Raw genomic sequence first — 27,977 nt, 5'->3', positions numbered from 1 at the left:
ACATGTAAACCTGCAATCATAAAACTGAAAATTGGCTTCATCAGAAAGCAAAACTCAGTTTTAATCCCCCTCTTGCTCCACCTTCCCTTGACCTTCCAAAGAAAAAAAAAATTCCTCCCCACTCTGGATATGTTTCACAGTGAGACACGATCTCATGTAGCCAGAACAAAGTGGGTTCCACGCAAGAGCCTAGTCATCACTGAGAATCGTAACCAACACACAAATTTACAATGGTTGCATATTATTTTCTTTGAAAAGGAATTCAACTTAATCTAGTGAATTGCTGTAGGCAGCTATTAAGAAACAAAACAAATCATTTTATGTATTTAAGAAAAAAAAAAAAAAAAAGAAAAAGCACGGAATTACCAGTTTTGCTTATTTGTTTGTTTTTAAAAGAGACATCATTCAATGCTTTTAAAACCCACTAACCAAAAGATAACAAGAGACGGGATGTTGTCTGAAGTTGGAAAAATTTTCTCCAGGAATCTTCTTTCAAAGCAGGGACTCGCTGACACAGCTGACAGCTCTTCAGAAAAATAAAGATTTTCAAAGGGACATGACGAAGTTGGGTATGAAGAGTCCCTAGTGATGGATGGGCTGTCCACGCTGCACTACATACCTGTCATCTGACCTTTCAGCTAATCTTGCCTAGTAGTCCCTGTCTTGGTGAAAGGACCCTCAGGCTCTCCTAGCATTCCCCACTATGAGCCAAGGACAATTTCTGGTTTACATTTTGCTGGGAGATCACTTGCCAGATGATGCACTGAAACACTGCATGGTATAAACTTTCATAAGATAAACCTTTTGTTTTTTTCCAGGATGACGGTCTCTTACCTACATCTTTTATGCTTTTGCAATGTCTTAATGCATCTTTTTTTCAATGCCCATTCTTTCCCTCGGAATAGTTTCTATTATACTAGTGTGCTCCAGGGTCATAGCCTCAAGTACAAAGGAAAAAGAGGAGAAAAGAAGAGGAAAGCTTCACTATGCCACTTCATTGAACACGCTCCTCCAGGTGAAGTGCTGCTCTGTCTTGGCACAGACACAGACACACCAAGGCTTTTCTCAACCTGCCCTGACCAGACAGTAAAATACTAATCTTGGGATGTCTTATTTCAGCCAAAGCCTGAAAGAAAGGAGTAGGAAGGAGAAAAAGAGAGGGATGCTTTAGCTTAAGTCTGATAACTATTTATATAACCCTTCTAGGTCAACTGGGTACACTGCTTCCCAGCTTCTCCTTGCTTCTTGAACTAGGGAGCCCTTAGGTTAATAGCCTCTAGACTTTACTATGTCCCAGAGAGAAAAAGGTCTTGGAGACAAAAGCAATAGCCAGAGGCACTGAATTTAAATTTCACCTCCCCACTTCATTTCTCAAGTGACCTTGAGTAAGTTACTTGGGATGAGGATCTCAAAGGAAGTCAGACACCCAAACTCCACTGATTGCAAGGGGAATCAGATACAAACTCTAATAAAAGCACTTTCATGAGTTTCCCAGGATTAACAGAATATTATTCCCATTTTGCTCTCTAAGAACAGAGGACTGAAACACAGGGACCAAAATTTGGGTGGTGTTTTTTTACTTCATTGGGGATATATTAAAAAAAGACTAATTAAGCACTGAGCCTCCATGGAAATCAAATCAATAAGAATAAGACAAGGTGAACCTGTCTGGGCCTCTGCGAAGCTAATGAACGCCTGCCTACTACTTGTAACCAGCTTAGTAACACAGTGTACACGACACCTTTACTTTTCTTTAAATGCTAGTTTCCTAATCTTTAAAATATTTTTTTTCTTTTTACATCTTTAAATATCTATCTTATTTCATTCACTTTCCTAGTCTTTTTAATCTTTTCTTCTTTACAATCTAAATCTCTCTTTCTCTCCACTTACCCCACAGCAGGGCTTACCCTCCCTTTTCTTATGGTGGTTAGCCTCTACGGTCCTCTCTCCAGCTCTCCTGCCTCTCAGCCCCACACTTTGTATAGCTACAATTCCCTCCTTTCTCACCTACTTCTGCCAACTGATAAATAATAGTCCTGGAAAACAGGAGGACAATATTTTTAAATCAGTGATTTTAAAACAGATTTGTCTCATTTCTTTGTGTAGTTTAGTATATGGTTGTGTTTAGATATCACCCAACTTTTAAAAACCACCACTATGAAGAAAAAACAAATGTCACTGCTGCTGTTTGCTGTACTGGGTCCCACAGTTAAAGGAGGATGTGAAGGTCCTTGAACACATCCAGAGGAGAGCAACAAAGCTGGTGAAAAGGCTGGAAGGCATGTCTTGTGAGGGGCAGCTAAGGACTGTGGGCTTGTTTGGTTTGGAGAAGAGGAGGCTGAGGGGCAACCTGATTGCTCTCTGCAGCTTCCCGAGGAGGGGAAGAGAGAGAGAGGTGCTGAGCTCTTCTGCCTGGGATCCAGTGATGGGATGCATGGGAATGGCTCTAAGTTGCACCAGGGGAGGTTTAGACTGGACAGTAGGATGCATTTATTTACCAAGAGGATGGTCAAACACTAGAACAAGCTTCCTAGAGAGGTGATCAATGCTCCAAGTCTGTCAGAGTTTAAGAGACATTTGGACAGTGCCCTTAACAAAATGCTTTAGCTTCTGGTCAGCCCTGAACTGGTCAGGCAGTTGGACTAGATGATCATTGTAGGTCCCTTCCAACTGACTGATATAGTCTATTCTATGCCCTTAAAATCATTTAAGTACGTTTCCAAGTGAAGGTCATGTTCTGGAAGAGATAAGTGAACAATGGTTGGGAATAAAGTAACAATTTTATTATAATGTTAGTAATTTCTTTTTTTTTTTTTTTTTTTTTTTTTTTTTTTTATGTTGGATGCCAGAAAATAAGTGTCTGCAAGACAACCATTTGTTATTACCAACCTCAGGTCAAATTGGGTAATCACAGAGAAAGATGTACATGATATTACTGTTGCATCATATTAATTTTTAATAATATAAACCTAATCCTCTGTTGACGATGGTTGTTAGTGACTTCAGTCTAAAGAGAGAGTGGTAAAGTTTCCACAGTCCAGATGTCAGGTGTGAAAGAAATCAAAGTCACACCGTCTAAGTATATCAAAACATTAAAGGACATAATCTTTGGAAATAATGTAAAGAAACTGTGGATGGTTTAGTTTTGTGCAACTGAAATGGTGCAAAATCAGAGAAGATGAGAGGAGTTTAGGGATGGAACACTGTGAAGATTCTTTCTCCCTTCAGGACAGGCTGTTTTTCATGGAAGGACATACCTAGATAATAAAGCAAATTCTTTCTACAGGTTTTCCATCAATTTGCTTTACAGGGAATGAAAGGGAAAGAAATGTCCACTTACATCCATTTTTATATCCATGACCTGTGTGAATTATATATCCAGAACATCTAGAACTCAAAGACATATTGGGCATCATCACTGAGTTAGACCATGGATCTCCAAGAAATCAAAACATCTGCCATATTCCACTGTGAAAGAGACCAATCTAATAACTGAGAGTCCAAGAGCTTCAGCATCTGAGCAATCTCTTTATCATACCATTCCTTTCCTACTCCTTCCAGCAATAGCAGCTTATGCTGTGATGTTATTCTGCTGCCGTTGATTAGTTCTCCATGGAGCAGGACATGCCAATTATTCATGTGCAGAGCTAGGGGAATTTTCTTCAGTGCACAATCCATATGTCAGAGATGTTGTTTCATCTATGCTGGATTTGGTAAAACTCCCCAGATTATTTTAGGTAGGAGACAAATTTGAGGAACTGAGAAATTTCAGGAAGAAAGCTACAAGAATGAGAATCTCATTTTAATTCCAGTACCTATTTCAGTGGTACAGACACTCTCCAGTGAAACAGGACACTCACATACACACTTCCGTCTCCTATCAACACAGTGCCCTAACCATGATGCTATCAAAATTTGGCAAGGAGTCAGAGAAAGGCCTATTCCTCAGTAATGTTGGCATAAATAACTAAACATTCAGTGCGACAGAGGCTCACTTCTGAGGTAAGCATCCTTGACTCCAGACTAGAGCTATCCTCATCTGCTGGTCATAAATTCTCAATTGTGATTTCAGTATTAGATGCAAAAGAGACCCAAGCTCAAGCCTTTGTTTCAAAGCGCTGCCCCAGCTCACCAGAGAGTGGATCTAAACCTGTCACTTGTGTTGTCAGGAACCATGCAATGAAGCTATTGTAATTTTGCACTGTATCTGGACCAAAATTTTGCATGTTGTTCCTCGAATTTACTCCATTTGTCAGAAGCTCTGCAGTACCTTTGAATGAATACACACATGGAGAACTTGTGCACTCAGGAAGCCATGGACCATAGTTTAAGAGTCTAGGATAAGTTCAGTAGCTGGATAACAGCTTAAAAATTAAAAAAAAAAAAAAAATAACAAATAGAAAAACTACATTGATAACTGGATGTTCATCTTCAGGACTGTGTTAAATCCCACTTAAAAGGGGAAAAGAATTACATTGCTCAGAACTATTCTTTTAGATGATTCCCAGAAAACCTCCCTACTGCCATAAGAGGACCTCCTGGTGGAGCTCAGTTTGAGCTCTCAGTGTGCCACAGGGACTGAAATGATCCCTGGCTCTATAAGGAGGGCGAACAGCAGTAGAAGTAGACAAAGCATTAGCAGGAAGCTTCTGGTGTACACCATTAACTGGATCGTTACTGAAACCCATCCTGGGCTGTGGTATCCACGCTTGAAAGGGAACAAACCTACTGCACAGGGGACTCACTCTACTGAGATTACCTAGTGACTTGACAGAGACAATTTAACCTACAAAGTCCATATGTGGATTTATACAGATAATCAACTCCATATATGTCAATGTATGGCTACTCAACTCCTCCTGGAGCTCTCGCTGTCTGAAAGATGGGCTCCATCCTGAAGGATGGACACAGGGATTTAGGGTGAGATTCTGTAGTGTCATGTGAGGTTCCAAAGCACGATCATAATAATGCTAACTGTGTGAAAGAGTATGATTTTTAATGTAAATTTACACCATGAAGGACCCAAGCACAAATTCAGGAATATAGGTGGCTTTCATACTGTGTCAACCTGCATAGCAGAGAGGACCTGCAGTAAATGCTGTTTGATCCCTGGCACCTCCTCTCCTGCAGAAGCCATTTGCAGGCACACTGAGCTCAGTTCACATTTTCTGGCTGTGATGGGAAAAAGCAGGTTCCTAAAAGATATTAATTCCTGCTTTGCTTGACAAATTTTAGGCTAATACAACTGCCCTGGGCCAGTGCTCAAAAACTTCCATTTCACACTGTAGCTATTTCTACAAACACCTTTAATTCAGTATCTCAGTTCTCTCCGCCATCAAACACTTCTTACCTTCCCATGCTGCTTCCCAGGATCTTACAGAAGATGGCAAATTCCCTTCTTCAACCTTAGACCTTGCTTTTAACCATTCCTACAAGACCCCAGGTGGCCACACCTGCCAACCACTACCATTTCCATAGCAATACAAATGCAGGGAGATTTAATGTGGTCAATCAGCAGCAACCACTACATGAAAAGTCATTGCATAACCACCCAGCACCACTGTTCCACACAATTTGCTCATTAGGGATTTATCAGCTGATCATCGTGAACAGCCTTTTTGCTAAGAAGCTGGGATTAATCTCAATTAGTCAACAACACTGTATTTATCAATTCAGTGTCTGTCACTTTAAAACTCAAGTTTTACCCACAGTTAACACCAGGTAGTGCTTGATGTGGGAGAGATATCCCTGCTTGGTTTCATTCTGTTACCTCCCACTGAACCTGATGGAGCTTTGGCCCTTTTTACATTGTCATATTAACTATTTTAAATCATGCCAAGTTACCATAACTGGGTTATCTATGTCCTCTTTTTGATTTAGTATGACTGCAATGAAGTTAAAAAATATGATTACTGCAGAACATAATAATTAGCACTCACCTAGACCATGCAACAAAATAGTACGTGATATATAAATCTTAATAGTGTAACACAAATTGTAACTAAAGCTTTCCTTAAATAAACTAGGTGTTTAAAAATCCTGTAGGGACTATTCACACCATTAGCTCCCATTTAAAGTCAGTATGCCTTTTGGTATGAAATAAAGCAAGTGCATTTACCCAAGGTGTCATGTGGGGATACATAACTGCAGGACATTCAAAAATCAACCTTGTTAGTATCAAGGTGGAACCATCACTTCCTTTTCTGATCCTGTCTCTTTTAGTTTCTCCTTTTGAGAAACCATTTCCCATTTAAATTAATAAAATTATTAATACAATTTATTCCACCATGAAGTATAATAGGTACCTCAGGGAAAAGATAATTAGAGAAGAAACCTACCTCACAGAGTTTGTGGCCTACAATGGTTTCATCTCATAAAAATATTAACATCCTGTACACATTTGCAGCCTGCTTCTGAGATGTGCTGAATAGACCTGTTAGTACAATAGCAAAGGGTTTTTAACCAAAGTAGAATCAGGTTTAGAAATCTCCTACCCTAGTTAGGCCAGACCTATGCTTTTAACTGATATGGTCATCTTCAGGAAATGTAGGGTCTCATATAAGTAAGCATTGTCCTCTTTTTGTATGTATTCAAACATCTATCTATATAATGACCTACCTATAGATCATTACTTAGGATTACTCCTAGCAGTATGACTGCACAAGTAAAACCATCAGGAAAGTTCCTTCTTCATTGGCCTGCAACTTGTCCACTTCTTTCATGCAGAAGAGATAGAATTTAACCAACTGATTTAGCTTAAATTTTAGCAAGTTTAAGCTAAATAATATGTCTGAATAACTAAAAAATTACAAAAATTTACAAGAAAATTGGAGGTTTGGGAAAAAAAGGTCTATATTTTTGATCATAGGCCATTTATGCAGCACATAATGTATCTTTGACTAAGTGACTAGGTAAATATTATCACCTGAAGTAAGGTTTCCAAGCTTGTTTCTAATGCTATTTATTGAACTTGTTAAAGAATATATCGTCCAAAAAGAGAATCAAAACCTTATTCTGGCAAATCTACAGCTTAAGCCAGATATAACACCTCTAATGGATATAGCTCTTATACACAATTGTTAGAGCCTCTTCCCTTTGTGCATGATAGGAGCAAGCGCCAGGCTGACCAATGCTAATTTCAGCTAAATGTCCCCTAGTAGGGCAAGTGTAGTGAAGACAGTAGCACTGAGATGAGAGCCAGATTTCCAGCTTTCAACAGTCAACATACAACCACTGTGCAAGGCATTTTAGCAAAAGGCCCTAAACCTTCAAAACAACGTTGCTTTGCCCACCACTGCTGATAGGATGCTTGTGCAGACCTCACACACACCACACCAGCAACCGGCTCTTCTCTCATGCTCCAGCTGGGCTCAGGCTTCCTTTTATTGAGCCCCTTTCAGCCCTTCCAATGGTGTCTGTCAGGCCTTAGAATTGGGGAAAAACTGCAGCTCATATCACGGTTGAGGTCAAAGATGAAACCCTTCAGATAGCCATGCTCCTCTCTGATAGCTCACACAGAAGGTCCTGCTCCTGCCCCATGACCTGGCCTTCCCTGGCACCCCATGGTACCCTGGATGCTAAAATCTGGGGAAATCATGGCTTGTAGCATGCTCTATTTCTTCAAACTACAGAGAGGACAGACCATGCAACCCCTTTCCCTATCAAGCTTTCCTTTTGTCAGACTACATACATGGGTGAAGGAGGGAAAGAAAAAAAGAACCTCAGAACCAAACCTCTGAACCAAATCATTCTCCTGCCAGCCAGGTCTTCTAACCTCTTGCCCTCATTCTCTATTAGGCTAAAGCAGAGAGAACGCTCACTTACCCATGTCAGACCAACATCTGACTATTAGTTAATTAACCTTTGTATTTGTAAGATTCCAGAAAATAATTTGAAAGAAATAATTTATATAGGTAAAATAATTGTGACAGAGAGATATTCCATGCATTAAAGCAAGAACTGAGAAAAAAAACCTTTAATTAGATACAGGATATAGTCAAGGATGTTAGCCCAGAGAGGAATATTGAGGAATGGAGACCCTACTTTTCAGTAGGGGTAATATCAGGAATTCATAGCAAGAACACAGGCAAAAGCTCATATCTTTCTTAAACTTTTAAAGATCTTCATAGTGGTAACTTTTAAATGTGACAGTCGTGGTTTGGACCTTTGACAAAGAACTGGTTTTGAGTCTGACTAATCTGAAAGTAAAATTTAAAACTCATCCCAACCATTCACGGAAATTGTTAGTAAGTGTCCATCCGCCCTCTCATTTTGATCCTCTTGTCCAAAGGTTATCAACCCAAGGGATGGAAGAAGCACAGCCGAGAGATGAACTCTGACACTAGTATTTTTAGAGGTGAGTAAGTCTCTGGAGTTGATGAAATAAAACCGAGTGTCCTTGCAAAGACAAGGGAACTGATATCATTATACTTACAAGCTATTTTTAATAACAGCAGAGCATTAATTTTCTAACCTTGCATCTTCTCCTGTTGTTGGCTTGGCTGCTTATCTGAATTGGTCTCTGGGAATTAAGACTAAACTGTCCTGAGCAATTGCCCCAGGCTTGCTTTCAGAAACCTGCTCTGCTGTAAAGTACATACATAGAGTTGTTTACTCAGATATTAAAAAACTTTTGGGTAACTATTATCTGGCACCAAGAACTCACTGGCTGCCTTTAAAAAGGAAGAGAGGGGAAGAAAGGTCCATAAAATTTGAAGGGTGTTAACTAGGCTAGATATTACTAAAAAGCAGTTCATTTCAAATTTCATTTAACTAGACTTCATTAAAATAGGTGTTTTGCAACAGCACAGCTTACCTTCCTGCATACATACCATCATCACTGTTACATGGTGTTTCCTAAATGAGTGTCTCAAGGCACCCAGTAAAGCCATTAATGGACATGTAATAGATCACATCGTCTCTCTCAACGGAAACACAAAAAATAATTCTTAGTGCATATTATAAATACTGATCCTTGATAAACATAAAATCAATACAGTGTTCATCGTACAAAACAGTAATTCCTAAAAGACAGGTTATTCATTCTTGTGAGTGATGGGATTCATCAGTTCACAGAATTGTGTCCCAGTGAAAAAAACTAAGTCTCGATTCAAATAAACTGAAATCATTAAAATCAGCTTTTCTGTCCCACATGAGGTTCCTGTTTTGACAGGAAGAGCATTTACTTTTCAGAGATAGTTAAATTAAAAAGAAAAAAAAAATCCCAATAAAAATTACAGATTAAGAGAGAAACACCAGATTGAAGGTCTACAATGGAAACCTCAGATCATATACTCCTACTAAATTCTACTGCCAAAAGGGCAAGTGAGTAATAAAAAATTAAAATCTTGTCATTTAACCTTTCATCTAATATGGATACTTACATGCTTTGTTTTAAACAGGGGGAAAGTATACAATAGAGCAGAACTCAGTATCTTCCATTTCCATTTCATCAGAGTGTACTGATACTTTACTTTTCCAGTAGACGTAGAATACTCAGTTGTCAAGAAAATAAAATAGATGTGACCATTTAAATGTACTGAAATACAATATAAATTAATTAAGTGAATTATGTGTACGCTTCATCCTCAAACTGTAAACTCATCTAAGAATCACCACCACACATATAAAAGCAAGAAATCAGGAAGGAATGGCACGATGAAAAGGTTTTATTGGTTTTGGTTTAAATGGTAGTACTGTCATGAGAAACAGGCAACTTATGCAGACTGCTTCAAATGAGCTCTAACTAAGACAGAACACTGTAGAAAGACAAGCAAGACAGAATATATAAAGCTAATAGGAGGAAAAAAAAAAAAAAAAAAACAACTTCACAAGATATTTCATTTTAGAAGGCTTGTTTTTATGTCCTTCCACTTACAAAGATAGCTGAACTGACATAGAGAAGACATGAGTTATAAATATTAGCAAAACTTTCCAAAATATCTTTGTTAATCAACAAATCTGTTATAACTGCAAGGTTCCTATAGAAGTAGAAAATTCTGCCTCTCTTGCTCTCCTGGAAGCGAAGAACTCCAGTGCATGTAGACACCCACATCCACTTCTGCAAAACACCAGGTTAGAACCTAACAATGATCTAGATTTTCATATTTACTCATCTGAGCCCCCATGAACAGCAGGTTGTGTTAGAGCTAGAAAGCCTACGAGCACCACAGCACACTCCTGAGCTTTGCCACTGGTCCTTTCTCTCTCAGTCCTTTGCATGGACAGAGTTATAGCATGTCCCTGAAGCAGACATTTCATCTCTGCAAATTCTGATATGCCTTCATGGTATTTCAGTGAGCCACAGTAAATAGGTAAGAGCAGAAAGGGAAGGCAGTGTTTATCAGAGTTTTTTTAAGTCTGCATCTTTGAAGGTGTTTGGTCACTGTAAATGCTTGAACAAAGATGGTTGGTAGAGGGCTTAAGCAATGATTCCAAAATTTTGGTTTTTAAATCTCTATCGGGCTACTAACAAACTTCAGTTTTTCTTGTAGGTCACCTGACTTCCATATCACACTCTGATAACACTATATCATTTCTTTCTGTGGAGCAGGTGGGAAACACTTCCAACCTCAAAACCATTCCTGAGCAGAAGGCAGAGCATTGCTAATATGATCAGATACCTATCAAATGCAATGTTTTCATGTACACGCAACCACGACCATGTTCACCTATAATTAGAAACAGTTTCAGTACCCTTTTTATATTGGAATAAGAGTCACTGGCAGTAAATTAACACAATACTACTTTTACCTCTGCAGGTGGGCAGTATCTACTGGCAGCTATCAAAACCCAACATCATAAATGAAATTAATTCTTGTTGATATTTTATATACACCAAAAATACCCCAAACAACTATTTTAGAGTGACTATTTCCAGTTCTGCAGAAAGATTACACAAGATGAAACAGATCAACATGCAATAATAATAACACCAACTAAAATTAAGGATGCCAAAAAGATCTTGTTTCATGAGACCATAACTTTCCAAAGCATTGATATTTTCATGTGAAATATTTGATGCTTGATCGTTCCTGCAGGTTATTTTTATTTGTAAATTTGAATAAAAGGCAAAGAAACAAGCTTTTCTCTTTCTCTGGGTTTTCCTCCCCAGGAAAATGTCTAACCATGTCTTTTGGGCAGCATTGCAAAAGAGGAGACTGTAGTGTGAAGCCCGGGTAGGAAATGGTCCTTGCTGAGGTGTGCATGCTCTGAGTGGGTTAGAACAGAAACAGCAGCAGTTAAAAAGCTGTTTGTGAAAACAGATGAAGAATAGTTTAATCTCACTCTTTTTTTTCCCTTACATGCACATCCTCTCTGCTTACCAGGAACCTCCTCATTAAACTCACTACTTACATGTCTTCGTACCCGAAGCCAGTTGCAATAACAAGAACTTGCATTTGTCCAATAAAACCTATGAACAGCGTTGAATAATTTTGCACGCCATCTACCGGTACTTTTCTTCCCCAAACCATGACATCTATCATTAAAAAAACATTTTTGTCGTGAAAGACATAGTTGAGCAATTTCAACCTTGCACGGAGTTCAAGCTCTTGCAGCCAAGCTGGAGCAGTTCTTGCCTGCAGCAAGCTGAATGTGGCTGCATAGATTATCAATTTTGATGTGTTTAAGCAACCGGTCATCGGGTGCATGAGCAGCAGCTTCCCTCCCAACCCCCTGCTCCTGCCTCTGCAAGGAGTTAGTGCCTCCATCCCTGCACTCCTCTGATGCGCAGCCATCGATGCACAGTCTCGCTCCCAATACGTCAGCCACAAACTTTATTCTCAGTGGCATCCTCTCCCCACGTTTCCACAGTCCTTTAGTGAGGATCTGTGAACAAACTCACCCCCCTACACAAACAACCCACACATACACACAGAATTACAGAGGCTTTTTAAAGCCTTTTGAATAGTTATTTGATCTCTCTGAGCTATAAGACTTCATAATAATTCCAGGCCCTTTCCTTAGCTTCTTAATGCTGCCAGCTCTCCCACTTCCATGAGCCAGTGTTTCATAAAGCCCCAGCTGCTGCAATCAAGATATCTGCAAGGGAAGCTCAAATCTTGTTTTTAAAGTAAATTTCCAGCCTTTGCAGATGAAAAGTCTGAAAGCACTAGGGCCCCAGGCTCAAAAACAGGCAAACAAGCCCTAAACATTTTATTAAAAAAATAATCAAAGCCTTGGAAAAAAAATGACTCATTAGTTTCGAATTCTTTAGATACATAATATTAATTTCTGATGAATATTTCACCACTCAGATTCCACCTTAAAAAAAAAAAAAATATATATATATATATATATAAAAGGTTATAAAAACAGCTTTCAAACTGACCAATAGATTCAGACCTTTATTCTCTGCCTCTCCTTCCAGCAGGCATTCAGCTCACCAGCTGCTGAGATTGCAGGTCCCAAACTCCTGGTCCACGAGGAGCTGAGACCTTCCAGCAGGTAGGCTGGCTTCAGTCTGCTCTTAAATGGAACTGCATGTCAGAGGTCTTTGAGATAAATGTCTTTATTTGGGACAACGTGTCCACGAAGGCCCAGTGTTGCTGTGCAGAGCAGGAGGGAAAACTTGCGGTGTGAGTAAGGGTGAAGGTGTGTTGAGCCTGTGTGCACCCAGTTTTGCTGTACCCCACACGGCCCTGCGTATTCTGTGCTCTCACTTATTTGGAAGTGCATTCACACCCAACAAAGTGTGACATACCTCTGCCACACTTTTAACTGATTATTATATACCTGTCTTTGCCAAAAACAACTTCAGCCACAGTAACACTACAGTTTCTGGAGTGGACAAATAAATAAGTCCCTTAGGATGTAATCTCACATGTCCTTTTTCCCTATTTGTAAATATAGCACACTTTCTACTGAATTAATATAACCTTTATGTTCAGCATCAAGGATGAGACTTACTGAAATAAACACACGGAAGTTTATACACATCCAAGTTGCAGACCCAAAACCCAACCTATGTTTATGCAAGATATTTTTTTCATCACTCTATAGTGATACATATGTGCAAAGAAATGTAGTAGGTGTAGCTCCTCAGGGGTATGTCGGACAGATGTGTACACATGTACCAGGCTAAAATTTGGCTTTTCCCTGGGAGATTTTCAGGAACTCATTTTATAAAACCTTGATCTATAGGTTTCAAATTTTAACCAAGCCCTCCTTGAAAAAAGTTGGCTGGAAAAACTTTAGCAAGTACAGTGGATAGAACTCACATATAAGTAAAGCAGTCTTAACTGGATCAGAGATAACTTATGTGAAGAGCATCCAAATTCTCACAGATATCTAGAACAGTTACTGTAAAATAAGTGATTTTTAACCCAGAATGTACTGTACAAACAAGGCAATATTTTAAAAAATCTTTCCACCTTAAAATATCAATGTAAATAAATATGAAACTATTATAAAACCACAAATGTTGTGTAAACACACAGGAAGCACATCTTTTGTTTTCTGAGTACTTCACAGTAGCTACCTCAAGCTTCTTTTATCTCTTAAGCCCAGCTCCAGCTCTACACTGGCCCTTCAGCCTCGCACACATATTTCATGGACAAAGTGCTCATGTCCTCTCCCTTCTGGTCTTCACCACCTTAACCCACCCTTCTGCTCTGCAATCGATACTCTCCACTTTCCATCCTTGCCAGCCTCACACGCCTCACTTATTCCCAGTGGCTTGTGTTTGCTTCTCTTGGCTGAAGCTACAAACTCGTATGTGCAGAAATGTCAGTGTTTTTAAAGCACTATGTGAAGAAGGTACATTCTACTAAAGATAGATTTGAGTATCCTTCCTCACTCCGAGCACTATCTTGTTCTTCCAGTAGTCCTATTCAATTCTGTGGGCCAAATTTTGTCTTTCCCTTCCTCATATAGAGTAGTATCTCAGCCTTTGAATAGCCCCACTGATTTAAATGGGACTTATTCACACAATCAGCCATTATTATGAATGGAAAGAGAAGCTAACATTATATAGTAACATTTCTAATATATGTCTTCTGGTGGCACAGAACAACCTACTAATGATGAAACCTTTGTAAAAATGTAACTGCCATTGCTATTTCTTTTTTGACAAAGTATAAAGATCCTAATTTCTGTGAATGGCATTAGTTTTAAAGAATATCATCCAAAGTATATTACAGCGATGCCAGGAAAGCTCAGAACACAACAGACCTATGCATCTGTTTTTATATTACAGTCTAGCAGAAATGGTACATTATCTAAAAGAAGAATTAAATTATCTAAAAGAAATAAATTATCTGTAACTGTTTAACACCAACAATCCATCCATTCACAAAACAAACCTATGGTGAAGAAGAACACAAACAAATAAAAATACACATAGCCCACCAATTCCACATACAGGTGGAAATAAAATTTAGCTGGTTGAAAATGAATTTCTGTGCATTTTATCCAACGTTTTAAGGTAATCATATGTTAGCATCATTCATTTTCTGTACACAGAAGCGTGAAGCCACTGAGCATCCTGAAGAGCAAGAAATAAAGGGTAAGGCCTTGAAACATAAAGGAATTTAACATTTGAAATGGTCATATTTGTTGAATTAATGCATTCTCTGTGTTGCAGACCAAACCAAAGTCCTAAAATAAAAGAGCTCCTTTAAACAAGCTGTGGTGAAAGGAATAGATCTGTTAAAAATATCATTCCAGGTGCCACAATATTATTGTGTATACATTGTTGCTGTATTTTTAATAGTCACTCATTCCTTTGGAGAGCAACTTGTAAAAGAATTATTCATTCTCTCTGTGCATACATTTTGAGAATAATTCACTGTACTTTTCCAAATTATTTTCAAAGTGTACACACACAGGAAAGGATACAAAACTTTTCCCAGGCTACATTTGAAAGCTTGTCAGCACTCAGAGCTAAGGCCTTTAATCCCAGGCTTTAAATAATTTAGGTAACACTTGATTACTCCATTGCTGGAACGTCAAGCTCTGCAAAATCTGAGTAACACAATATTTGAGGGGAAAAGAGAGAATACTTTTCTATAAGCACTTAAGTAAAATACATTCCCTGCAAACAAAACGTGAGCTACAGCCTGGTGTTTGCAATGAAAACTGTGGTAAAGCACTACTGAGGCTACCCCCCAGCTAACACTTCATTCTGGTTTCCACTAACAAAACCCTTTAGTGAGGAGTTCTATGGTGCACTAGTCGCAGCTCAAATGCTAAAAAGTACCATATTCAGAGGTCTTAAGGAACAGCTTTTCCTTAGGTTCATACATTTAGTGACATACCCTGGCTAAAATGTGCACATCGACTTCAGAAGAACAAAAAAGCCCTCCCCCCACGATACACACACACACACAATTTAGTCAGCAAAAAAAAAAAAATAAAATAAGTTTTTACCTTTCTTGTGGACTAATTTTTTTCTTGAGAGAACAATTTCATTTTCTCAGGTAATCCACAGGGGATTCAATATTTGCTGTCTCTAGGCATTTGTTAAATAAAAAAAAAAATAGTACAAATTGCTTTGTTCTCTTAGGTACATCTGTACCTGTACTATTAACAAAGTCTGAACTACCTCAATTTTTCAGTTGTGTTCTCCACTCGAAAAATAGTTTTAGCCAACAAACTAAACTTCTCTGTACAAAGTTATTTAGATAATTTTCATGGGGGTAAGAGGCATGAACACCATAATGTGGGCTGTGTGACATTCTATACGTATTTCGTTATATGGAAACACCAATTTACTTAAGAATAATTAAACATCCTAAAACATTATCAGAAGGCAACAAAGAAGAAAGAAAAAACAAACAAAAAGAAACCCAAAACAAACAAAAAACAACACCTCCCCCTGCGAATTAAATTATCACTTATTAAGTCCTTTAAAATCCTTTTTCACCGCTGCCCTTGAATCCCTTTTTCACAGAGAAATAGAAAGTTTTTCTCTTAAATCTATCAGTTCCTTTTCACTCCAAAGCTCACCATTTAGCCCTTTACAATATATAGCGCTAGAAAATCAGGATCAACAACAACAAGCCCACGATTGCCCTCAGCAGAGTCAATAAATGGCACATTTGGCGCTCTCTCATACCATTTTGAACCAAGTCCTCACACAACTACTGCCCTGACACCTCATCCATCAGCTCTTATAGCACAAGAGCAGTGCCCCACAAGCAAACCTCTTCTCTCCTACGCCATCTCCAGAGTTGAGGCCCAGATGAGAAACAGCCTTATCTTCCAATATTGCAAGGATACACCTCTAGGATCAAACCTTGGCAATTTGACCTAAAGCCATCCTTACTTGCAAAACAAAGTCTCCATCATCTTCAGTGCAAGAAGGAAAGAGAGTGAGAGCGAAAACAGGGGTGGGGGTAGGGGGAAAAGTCCAGTCCTCTCTGACCTGATTGGAAACTTTGTTGTGGCAAAAAGGAAAAAAAAAAAAAAAAAAAAATCTCTTTGGCCAGTTGAGAAAGTGCCTATGGTTGCTCTTGTATTGGGAGGGTCTGTTCAGGGTTTCTCAATCTTCTTTACTCTCTCTCTCCCCCCTCTCTTTCTCCCCTTCTCTTGTTTCAAAAGGGGCCTCTGGTCAGCGCTGATTAATAAGTGTTTTTTGTTGTGAAGTGTTGAATAATAGAAGATGGCCAGTGACCCAGGAAAGACTAAACCTTGTGCTACTTTATTGTGGCAAGCTGAGAAAGGGGCTTTAGGACAGAGACCCCAAGCACTGACCCGCACACATCCTGCGGATTCCCTATTCATTCTCACAGCCTTCCAGTCGCCCAGAGCTCCCATTGTTTGCCAAGCAACAATGGAGATTTTGCACAGAAAGTAAAGCTCTCTTCAGATTCCTCCCTGATGTTTTGCATTTGGGGAAACAACCATCCTTAACGTGGGTTTTTTTCCCTGAACTGAATTTCATGAAAACTCCTAGGATTTGGGCTTTTATTCTCATTGCTCAAGACTTTCTATACAAATATAAGAAAACAAATATTTTCTGTTTTTTTTTTTTAATTACACAACATATTTTTCCTGGGGTACCGCTTCCCTAGCGATTTAAGGGAAAAAATTAGGTTTCTTTTATTTCTTAGCATATCACTATGCTTTAATGCACACCACATATCGCTGTAGTTCCTAAAAATAACTGTATTCAAGCATCCTCTTTTTTGAGTGGGAGCCAACTGGAGAGGGCTGCTCCTTTCCAAAAAAAAAAAAAAAAAAGCAGAAGATTGAAATCTCTTGGTTTATTTCTGCCTTGATTAGGCAAGCCTAGCTTTTATCTCCTCACAGGCTGGCCTCTTCCCCACGCTCCAAACAAAGAGTTCATCCACTGCCACCAAGGAGGGCAAATGCCACTCCATAGACTTGCTCCGATTTACCTGTAGGGCCCAAACCACATTTCTCATTCTAACATAGGCATTTATTTGCACTCTAACCATGTGGATAAATAACTTTTGCAGCTGTCGAGCCTTTGGGTAGGAACACGGCTAGATGGATCAGAGGCCTCAGGATCACAGAGTTTTGTTTAATTGCTTTCTCTGGCCTGTTATACACGGATTTCCATTCCTCTATGGCATCCACTTACACATGTCACCAAGCAGCTAGGAGGTTCAGGTGTTTGGTTGTGCCCTGTGTTTGCAGGTTTTGTGTCTTGTGAATTTACTAAGCGTAAAAAAAAAAAAAAAAAAAAAAAAAAAAAAAAAAAGAAAGGAAAAATAAAAGAGATTGAAAAAAAGAGCAGGAGGAGGTTGCAATCAATAGGACAAATTCCTGTTAAATTGCCAAGAATGGGATTTCTTCCCCCTCAGTTATTTGAATTTATAACTGACTGAACATTTTTATCAGGACCATTGCTTTCCCTTGGTGTTTACACCTGCATAGGAAGGTCTAGAAATCCACCCTTTGGAGGTGAGGGAGAAAAGACCAGTCTGTCAGAGAAACCTTTAACAACTGAAGGGGGAACAACAGTCTTTATTAAGGATATTGGGTAGCAGAATTACCTTGGCGGGGGCGGGAGGCGTTGTAAAACATCCATTTGCAAAAGGCTTTCAGGCTGAAACCCTTTCATCGGTGGCGAGGGGAGGGGGAGGGCAGGGCGGGGGCTCGCAACCCCCCAGCTATCTCCATTTGTCAGCGCCACAGAGGAGGGGTCGTAAAGGCAGCGGTGTGGAGGGGTGGGCTGCCCGGTGGTCCGCCAGCCCCGCACGCCCCCGGGGCTCGTTTCCAAAGCGGGACGCGGCCACAAGTGCGATGAGCTCGGCGGGCTCAGCCCGGAGCCTGCCGCAGCCCCGGGGACCCCAGCTTTTCACTTTCATGCCCACCACGTCCACTTAAAACGTTAGGAAGGGGAGAAAGTGGGGGGGGGAGGAGGGGGAGAAGGCAAGCGCCCTGATGTATTGTTCCCCCGCCGAATTGATATGCTAATTCCCCTTGTGAGGGCATCACAAAGAACACCTTGCACTTCTGAAAGACTTTTGTGTCCTGGCCGGAGAAGTTTATTATCAACTAATTAGCAACAACTTCTAGCAATGAGTTGGGTTACATTTTCATAAGCTTTGAACAAACATCCTGAGCCGCGTTGTGTCAGGATGATGGGCTTGCTAAGGAAAATAGAGTCCTAAATCAGGGAACGAGCTTTAATAATTAGCGCCTGCTATATATGGAGCCTCTGTCGACGTAGGGCTTCTTCCGAGGCTTTTGATTCACGTTGCTTCCAGGCTTGCAAAGGACCACGACAAGCACTCTACAAAACAAAATCTTACTCAGGGATGACTAGCCATTTTTTCCCTCGTATTAAGGCTCTTCTCTGGCAGGCGAAGAGCGTTTGAGACTACCCCGATAATGCACCAAGGATAGCCAGTATATGGAGAAGCTCAAGACAATTAAGCATATTCATATTAAACATCATTTAGAGAGGCTTGTTGTAGGCAGTCTAGAGCTTCAAATATAAAAAATCGTCTGGAGGAAGGGAAGTTTATATTTGAAATGACAAAAAGAAAACACCTTTAGATTTCACAGGTTTGGGGATTTTGGAGGGGTTTATTTTTAATTCCATGTTACTCGTGTTACATTCTCTCCAAAGGAAGAACTGGTCTCAGAGCTAGGTTAGCTCAGTCCTCTTTCTGCAGAGTGCTTGTATCTTTGGAAGCAAAAGGGTATGCTGTTTCCTTGGTTTAAAGTGAAACTAGGGAAAAACAAGAGGACTTTATTTTTATCACTGTAGTATGTGCTAGCTATTTTCTTCTTGGCTTTATGCAATCTGAATAGAGCAGAAACAATCCTCTGAAGCTAAGGACATTCAAAGGTTTACTGATAATTCTTATTGACTGGAAACAACGTATTGCAGCTTCAGGTTATATTGTGGGGTTCTGCCTTTTGAGGTGGGGGATTTGGTGGGGGGAAGGTGTGTCATGTTGCAGTTTAAATCAGTACTAGATTGATTTTGCAGTTTATCTGTGGATCCCCAGCGCGGCCTTCCCGCAGCTGCCCTGGTCCTGAGAGCGCTGAGGAAGCTGCGGAGCCTTGGGCCCACTCAGGTCCGGTGGGGATGGGGATGCAGGAGAAAGCAGCTCGGCCGTGGCTGCTTTTGCAATTCACCTTATCCTCTGCTATTCAATTCTTTTAATGGGTAAACACGCTCTCCGTCACTCGGTCTCTTTCTGTCCCCTTCTCCAAGCGATTTCATTTGTTTAAAATCCTAAAAGGTGGTATAAAGTCTTATTGAAACCCCGTAACGTAAGGGGTGGGAGTGGATTAGATTCCTTCATTTCCTTTCGGTAATCCTAAATGCAGCTATCTCTGGTTCCTTAATCTCCTCTAGAGTCGGATTACCACCCATTTGAGCAAGCGCAGCTGGAATTAGGAGATGACAAGGAAGCAAAGAAAGTGCCAAGAGCTCCTGAGGTGACCGAGATGTCAGGGTGGCCCTGGTCCCCCCCGCAGCCCCCCTGGGGTCCCCCCCACCCCCCCTCACCCCCCTCCCAGTGCTCCCGGCCTCTGGGCAGCGGGGGGTGGCGGGGGGCGGCCCTGGGCCGAGCGGTGCCCACCGGCCCCCGGCGCAGACCTGCCTTTCTTCTCGCTGGAGCTCCACATGGGACAGGGCCACCGCTGGGTCGCTTTGGCACTTCATTTGCCTCAAGACAGGCTTCTGCCAGCCCCGCGGGTTTCAGCCTTCAGCATGGTCAGGCTAGCCACACTCTGTCATACACGAATATGTGTATATTTATATATATATACATACGCAGATGGATAAAAATAAAATTTATGTATGCTTCTGTCTATGGATATATACACACACACACACGTGGATGTTCCTGCCTAGGCTAGAAGAAAGAAACAACATAAAATAGCCACTGAGACACAGAACAAGTACAACCTTGCTTATGCTTTTCTTTGCCCGCCTGGAAAAAAGTAACCCCGCATGAAAACACATGTATGTGTGTGCGGTTACTTTTTTAAACAATCCCTCATATTTGATTGAAATGGAATACGCCATCATGTATATTTAAGATTAAAGCTTTATTTTTAAAGGCCTGTAATCCTTTCAAGGAGATTTTGTTGATATAAGACTTCATTGGAAAGTAATTGTGGATTGTACAGCTCTGACCTTTGCAGGAAGCAGGGAGCAGGTCTGCACAGACGAGAAACACTCTGCATCAATTTCTTGTGAAGCCCCTGCAGACCAGCTGAGCACGCACACAAGTTCAGGACTTTATTTAAAAGGTTACAATTAGTGGTCCAGTCGTCAAAGTTGGGGACGTGGTATTTTTATATGGAGTGCAATATCTGATTTAATTATACTTTTAAAAGAAAGAAAGAAACAAACAAAAAACCTCACAAACTAACCCCCCCCCCCAAAAAAAAAAAAAAAAAAAAGAAAAAACAAATTAAGGACAGGCCTGCTACACAAATTGGAGGCAGCTAAATGCTCTTTTGTGCCTGCAGCTCTAAGGAGGCTGTGATGCATGCGAAGGAAAGTGACTGACTTAACTCATTGGGATTCAGGGAACGACCTGCCCTCTTTTGAAAAAAAAAAAAAAAAAAAAAAAAAAAAAAAAAGGAAGAAAAGTAAGTGTGTGTGCGTGTTCGTGATCGTGTGTGTGTGTGTGTGTGTGTGTGTGTGTGAGAGAGAGAGAGAGAGAGAGAGAGAGAGAGAGAGAGAGAAGAGGGGGAGACTCACACAGAGACCTGCTTTCCTGAGCTGAGCTGCTGGTTCCCAAGCAGAAAGTATTAGGAGAAACACAGCATCTTGTCTCTTTGCTGCATTTACACAATGAAATCACTTCTATTTTTATTCCTGCTCACCGGCCGTTTTTGCTTGCATCCACTCCGAGCCGTGGACGATGGGAACAACCAAGTACTTAAAAACAAACAGACAAAAAACAAAAGAGGAAAAGAAAAAAAAAACAACAAACAAACAAACAAAAAAAACAGAAACAAAAACAAACAAACAACAAACAAACCCAACCAGGCTGGGATGAGGATTACTCACTTTAGCGCTGGCTGTAAGTACAAAATCTCTTGCTGCATTTCAGAGCGATAGTGAGAGGCTGTTACGGTTTAGGTTGGGATTGTTCGGGTTTGGTTTGGTCCTTTGTTGTTCTCCTTTTTTTTTTTTTTTTTTTTTTTTTTTTTTTTTAATATCATTCCCTCCTTATCAATCTTCTGCCGAGTTACTTGGATAAGAAAATAAAACCCCCCCCAAAGGGTGGGAGAGCGGCGGGCGGCTGATGCCGAGCGCGGCGCAGCGGCTGGGCAGCAGCCGGGGGGCGCGGAGCTCCCGCGGGCGCGGAGGAATGCCAGGTGCCGGCGGTGCGGGGGGGGCTGAGGGCTGCTTCCCACATCAAGTTGTGGGTTTAGCTGGGCCGAAACCGCATTTTTCTGGCACGGGGGACGTGCGCGCCTCTGTGTGTGTGTGTGTGTGTGTGTACACACGTCCTCAGGCAGCGCGGTCCTGCTCGGGTCCCTGCGGTGCAACGGGAGTCCGCCCAGCTTGAAGGAATGCGGTGGTCAAAACAGCTTTCCAGCTGGCTTGGTTTTTTGGGCTTCCTCCCTCCCCCCCGCACCCCTCCACCCCCCACCCCCCTCCCCAAGTGTACATGTGATAGTGGTACTTTTCCCCGGCAGGATTTGATTTAAATAAACTAAGATCAAAACTGTCTCCTGCTCGCCTAGCCTAGTCGCTTTTCTCCCCCTCCCCTTCCTCCTTTCTTTCTTTATTTCTGTGTGAGCGCTCCTGGGAAAGCGGATCGGTTAGAGGGGAAGGCTTTTGAAATCGTGGGGGAAAATGTAAGAGAATTCAGAGGGTCCGGGCTTTCTTTGTGTGGTGCTGAAGCCGCGGAGCTGCTTTGTGCTTTGGAAGGAGAAAATGGCGAGTCCTATTGTGTTTAGGCCATTTTCTTCCGGTACAAGGGTTTCCCCCCAAATCCTAAATACTTCAGGGCTCTTTTGAAAGAAGTCTCCCAGCCCACGAAGTGTGAATGGCTACAGCTCTGCCTTTTCCCCAGCCGGTAGGACCTCACATTTGAGAGAGCCCGCACATTTCTCCTTGCAGAGCTAGTGCACAATTTCTAAAGCTGCTGCATTCAGAGCCGCTTGCATCGGAGCGGCTATTTCAGCTGGTTTTAGCCCGCCGTTATTCAATTCAGGGGAGCAGGTTATGAGAAGGCGGGGGGGGGGGGGGGGGGGGGGGGGGGGGGGAGGGGAGGGGGGGCAGCCTAAGCAATAATAATCTGGGACCTGTCCTTGCTTTAAAATGCTAAGAAGGAGCAACGTTAGCCAACTGGGGGTGGGGGATCATCTGAGAAAAGACTCGTGGACAGCTGAGCGACGGTCGGACTTGTCCACTAAATTCTTTAAACTTTATGTGTGTGTGAGAGTGCATGCATTTGCGTGTGTGTGTAGCCACATAGCAAGAAAGAACTTCAGGCGTGGAAAGAGGTCATATATACGGAACATGAGATTTTAGAGCATAGCTGACCATTGTGTGCAAGTTATTCCCGCTGCAACTTGCAATGAAAAAAAAAAAAAAAAAACAGTTTGCAATGCTGTCAGTTCTTTTCAGGTCAGCCGGTAGGTAGGTAGGTGCCACTTACTGGCAACCACCGCTGAATTTCCGTGTTAATCCGTTTAAGGAAACAAATGAGAGTCCGAGGTTTAAAGACCGTTGCCCGCTATTAACCACTTTTCATTATAATGTGGGCTTGCCCAGGCGTCAGTGGTTAAAAGCACTTTGAAACAGGCGAGCTATCAAATAAAACCCAAGAAAGGCCAATCCTTCCCCACCACCACCAACACAACACCCCCCCCCCCCCAGCACCTCCTTCCAAGGTGCTGAATTTAAGAAAAAAAGATAATATATTTCTGGTAATAGTAATAATACTACTACTAGGAAGGGGCGGGGGGGGGGGGGGGGGGGGTTGGAAGGGCCCTGGGGGGAGCCGGCCGGCCGCCTGGGCGCTGGGCGGCGGCGGGCAGCGCGGGCGCGGAGGGGCGCGCAGTGCCGCCCGCACGGCCGCCGGCGGGTCAGGACCATGGACAGGGACGGGGCGCGCCGCTGGGGCCGGGCCGGCGGGCACCCCGCGGAACAAAAAGGGGGTGAGTCGGGTGCCTGCCCCCACAGAACGAGGGGGGCACCGAGCTGGGCTGCCTGTTTTGCTTTCCCGTCGGTGCGGCGGCTCAGGTTCGCACACAAAAGGCTTGAGAAATTACATTTATAATTCTCCTGAGTGAGAGGAGAAACTCATAAAATGCCACGCTAGTGATTTCTTCTCTCACTGTCCGCTAAAGAAGTAAAAGGATCTCTCCATTCTGCAAACGACTGCTTTTTTTTTTTTTTTTCCCTTCAACTCCGAGCCAAAAATAAATCTACTGCTCAGATCGGCTGAATGACAGTGGTGTAAATTAAATTGATTTTATCAGTGACCAAGTTCCACAATTGGAAAAATTAAATGCCACTTTGACAGACAAGGATGATATGGCACAGATCTATAAAACAGCTCCTTTGAACAACAACAGCATCAACCCAACAGGAGCCTAGGTACTGGCAATCCCTTCTTCTGCATCCCGCTTCGTTATGTCACATCATTTAGTTTGCCTTTCTGCGGTACCAAAATGATTGAAACCATTGTCTGAGGTGAAGGGACTAGCGGTGATGAGTCATAGACTTTTTTTGCCACGGCAAAGGCAACAGTCATGGCACCCAGGCAAATTTTTTGTATTATTATTTTTTTTATTTTGATCACGCTTCTAATTGGACTTCCCTTTCAGATGCACTTTGCGGCACTTCCAACCCACCCCACAGCTCCAGAACTGCTATCAGCAAACTCAGGGCTGAGCACTCCGAGAGTGACAAGCCGCTCTGCCTCTACCTAAGGATTGCACAAACGCAACCTCGAAGTCCTTTAGCCAGGGGAAGGAAAGGAAAAAACAAAAACAAAAACAAAAACAACAACAAAAAAACCCCACACCACCAACAACAACAACAAAAAAAAAATAGAAAAAAAACAAACCCAAAACTAGTCCTGTGCCTCCCGCCGGCCCCCCGAGGCGAGAGGAGGCCTTGAGCGACCTCCGCGCTCGCTCCCCGCCGGAGCTCGGCCCGGCTTGCTGTCCCCCCCCGGGGGCCCTGCCTGCCTCAGAGGCACCGCGAACCTGCGGGGCCGTGGGAGTGGGCTGTCCCCGCACGGCCAGCGAGCTGCTCCTGCCCGCTGCCCGCCGCCGGGCCGAGCCGGGCGCTGCGGGCACGAAGCCGGCGGGGGCTCGGAGCCTCCCGGCCCGGTGCAGGGGGGGGCTGGGGGGGGGCGGGGGGGGGGGCGGGCCGGGGGGAGCGGCGGTGCCGCAGTGAGGGGGGAGTCGGCTGCCGAGCGGGGAGGGTGGCCTCTGGGTGAGCCGTGGAGCAGGCTCCTCTTCCTCGCTATGACTGTACAGATTCATGTGACATTGAGGTTGGGGAGGTGGGAGGAAAGGCAGGAGGGGGGGTGGGAGGGGGGGAGGGAGAGGACCCGGAGGGAAGGGGGAGGGTTGAACTTTCTGCCGGGCTCGTCTTTTCACACCTTTCTCCCCCGACGATGCGAGAGGACGTTTAGGGAGAGAGCGGCTCGGCGGGGTCCCCTCCGAGCAGGTCCCCCTCGACCTTGCAGGGACCCGGCCGGGAGGCAGCGGGGCTGGGATTGTGCCGGGTTTCAAGGACACGGGAGATGATCAGGACTTTGGGAGCCAACATCTGCCTGGCTGGTGACGTCAGCAGCCCCGTGTAATCCTCTTGTACTGAAGGCAGATGCCTTATTTGTTTGGCTGGAGAGGCATTAATCCCTAATTCTGGAGCAGCAAGCGAGGGGGAGAGACCGGACCGCTTCCTACCCCCCGAAAGCAGCTAGCGGGGCTCTCCTCCACTCCTGCGCTCCGCGGATCCGACTGGGCAGAGGAGCCGTCAGCCCTCGGCAGGTTTGACCATTTTATTTTTTATTACCATTTTTTAAATATTTGGAGTGGGCTCGTATTTCTTATTTTTATTTGGATGCTTGGATTTCTCCCCATGGATTTCGCTCTTTGCCCTCGTATGCTCTACAAGCTGAGAAAGAAGGGGCAACTGTCGTTCCGCCCCCCTTCCTTTTTTTTTTTTTTTTTTTTAAGTATTTTATTTTTCATTTTAAGCTTTCCCCTGTGCTTGCTCTCCGGGGATTTTTGCAGCGGCGGGCAAGGAGGTTGCTCTCTGTGTTTCCCCGCGGCTGGCCGGTTCCCACCGCGCTGCGGAGACCCAGGTGCCCTCTCGCCCCGGCGCTGCGGTGATGGGCGTTCCGCCTTGTCCCTCCTCGGCCGCGGAGCGAGCAGCCCCAGAGGCTCGGGTCTGGCCGGCCCCAGCTTCGCGTCAATCCGTGTGGCCCCCCTTCCCTTCCTTGCCTTCCTCCCCTTCCCCTTCCCTCCCCGCCCTTCCCCTGCTCTGACTCCCCCCTCTCTCCCTTTTGTCATTGGCAACGGCGCGGCGTGCGGGCTCCCGGCGCCCTTCCTTCCCTCCCCGCCTGCCTTTCCTTCCCTCCCCGCCTGCCTTTCCTTCCCTCCCCGCCTGCCTTTCCTTCCCTCCCCGCCTGCCTTTCCTTCCTTCCCTCCCCGCCTGCCTCTCTAACGCTCTCGCTTTGTCTCTTTTCCAGGCGGCCGCACGCAGGAGCTGCGGTGCCGAGGGCGGAGGGGGGGGGGGGCCGGACCCGCCTGCCCAGTTTGCCCTCGGACGCCCCAGCAAGCCACGGGGAAAAACCCTCCGGAAAGCCCAGCTCGCCGCCGGAATGCGGCCGCCGCCGGCATCCCAGCGCAGCCCGGTTCGCCTCTCCTCTCCCGCCCGGGCCCTGGCGCGGAGGCAGCAGTCGAGGTCAGCCCGCCCGGTTCCCGGGCTCCGGCCGGGGTCGAGTCCGCAGGGCGATGCACGGTGCCCGGCCGCCCCGCTCCTCCCCGGCGTGCCATCCGCACCGAGAAGGAATAGTCCCCGTCCTGAGCCGGGAAAGATGGCAATGAGCTTAGTAATAATAATAAAAAAATCTTAGGCTGATTTTTTTTTTTTTTTTTGCTATTGTTATTATTGTAATGACTTCCACCCCTCATTTCCTCACTCGCCCAGTTCAGCGTAGGCAAGGCCAGATGGGCTGCCCAGACCCTCCCGGGAAAGGGGCAGGTGCGAGTGAGTTACATTTTTTTTTTTTTTTTTTTCCGCTTTACAAAGAAAGATGACACGTCCTGCCCTTTCATTTTTCACTGCCGAAAGACACCCCCCCACCCCCCCCTCTTTCCCCGCCGCCTCGGCCGAGAGGAGCGGGGCTGCTCTGGGGGTGCGGGTGTCCCCCCCCCGCGCTCCAGCGGAGCAGCAGGACCCGGCGGATCGAGGCAGCCGGAGAGACACGGTCCCTCCCAGCCAGGGATGCCAACCCACAGACGTCGAGTCGGGGAGAGACAACTCCTGCGTTTAAAATCACGCGAAGACGTTGGCGAAATTAAAGCAGTCGCCTGGAAGTGTGTAATAAACACACGTTTAATTTCCTTCTTTTTTTTTTTCTTTTTTTTTCTTTTTTTTAATCCGTTAAATACACGTTTAACAGCTTCCTGGGCATTGCAAACAACAAACGGGCTAGTAAGAAAACTCGAGCATGAATTACACGCAGCCCAGGCCAGGATGGGACTAGGGCGGAGGGAAATGACCGTTTTTTGTTTTGGTTTGGTTTGGTTTTTTTTTTGTCTTTTCGGGAATCAGTTGCTATTCTGCTTCCAGAGAGAGAGAGAGAGAGAGAGAGGGAGCGCTCCAAGGCTCTGACTCTCCGTGTTCACAGCGGACCTTGATTTAATGTCATACAATTAAGGCACGCGGTGAATGCCAAGAGCGGATCCTCTAAGGCAGCATGAAAGATTTCGCTAGAACGTAACATAAGAATGTTCATAATAAAAATAATAGCAATAAGTTTAAAATAAATTTTAAAAGAAAAAAAAAAAAAAGGAGAGACGAAGCAATAAAGAGCTCGGCAGCCTGTACTCACCTACGGAAAGCGAGACGGAGCAGGACCGGCGGACTGAACGGCTCAGCCCGGCGGAGAGGAGGTGCCGCTGCCAGGGGATGGGCGCCCGCCGGGGCCGCTGTCAGCTGCAGGTAACGGGGCCGTGGGGGGGTACTGGAGCGGTGCGGTAGCCGTGGTGGTTTCTCAAGGTAGTGGTGACTCGACGTCTCGCTTTCCTGGGCTAAACCATGTAAAGTCGCTTAATGGGAAATAAATACATTTTCGAATATTATCATGGCGAGGATCGTTCTTTGCGCATCGCCCAGCCGGTAGCTAGGAGAAGCTCGCTCGGTAATGGCTGCTCCTCTTGCGGGGCTCCGCTGGAAGCCGAGGAATGCGGGCCCTGGGGCAGCGGAGCGGTGCGCGGGGGGCAGCGGAGCGGTGCGCGGGGGGCAGCGGAGCAGCGTCTGTGCCACGGGCCGGCAGAGCCATGTGCAGCGTTGGTGCACGGGGGGCGGGAAGGATATTTGGGGGGGGGGG

General features: G+C 44.0%; 1 long non-coding RNA gene across 2 annotated transcripts; it reads left to right on the top strand.

The window, feature by feature from the left end:
• The first annotated feature begins 21,101 nt into the window (after positions 1-21,101).
• Positions 21,102-27,729, top strand: LOC116962440. Of its 2 annotated transcripts, XR_006164700.1 has the most exons (3): positions 21,102-21,467; positions 25,104-25,407; positions 26,112-27,729. It is a non-coding gene; the product is annotated as an uncharacterized LOC116962440 (long non-coding RNA). The 2 variants fall into 2 exon arrangements; XR_006164699.1 differs by lacking the exon at positions 21,102-21,467 and having other exon boundaries at positions 24,753-25,407.
• The last annotated feature ends 248 nt before the right edge of the window (positions 27,730-27,977 follow it).

The sequence above is a fragment of the Tyto alba genome, unplaced genomic scaffold (genome assembly GCF_018691265.1).
Source record: "Tyto alba isolate M040663 unplaced genomic scaffold, T.alba_DEE_v4.0 Super-Scaffold_9, whole genome shotgun sequence".
Classification (NCBI taxonomy): Eukaryota; Metazoa; Chordata; class Aves; order Strigiformes; family Tytonidae; genus Tyto; species Tyto alba.
The sequence above is the reverse complement of the archived record's forward strand: the minus strand, read 5'-3'. Positions and strand labels throughout refer to the sequence as shown.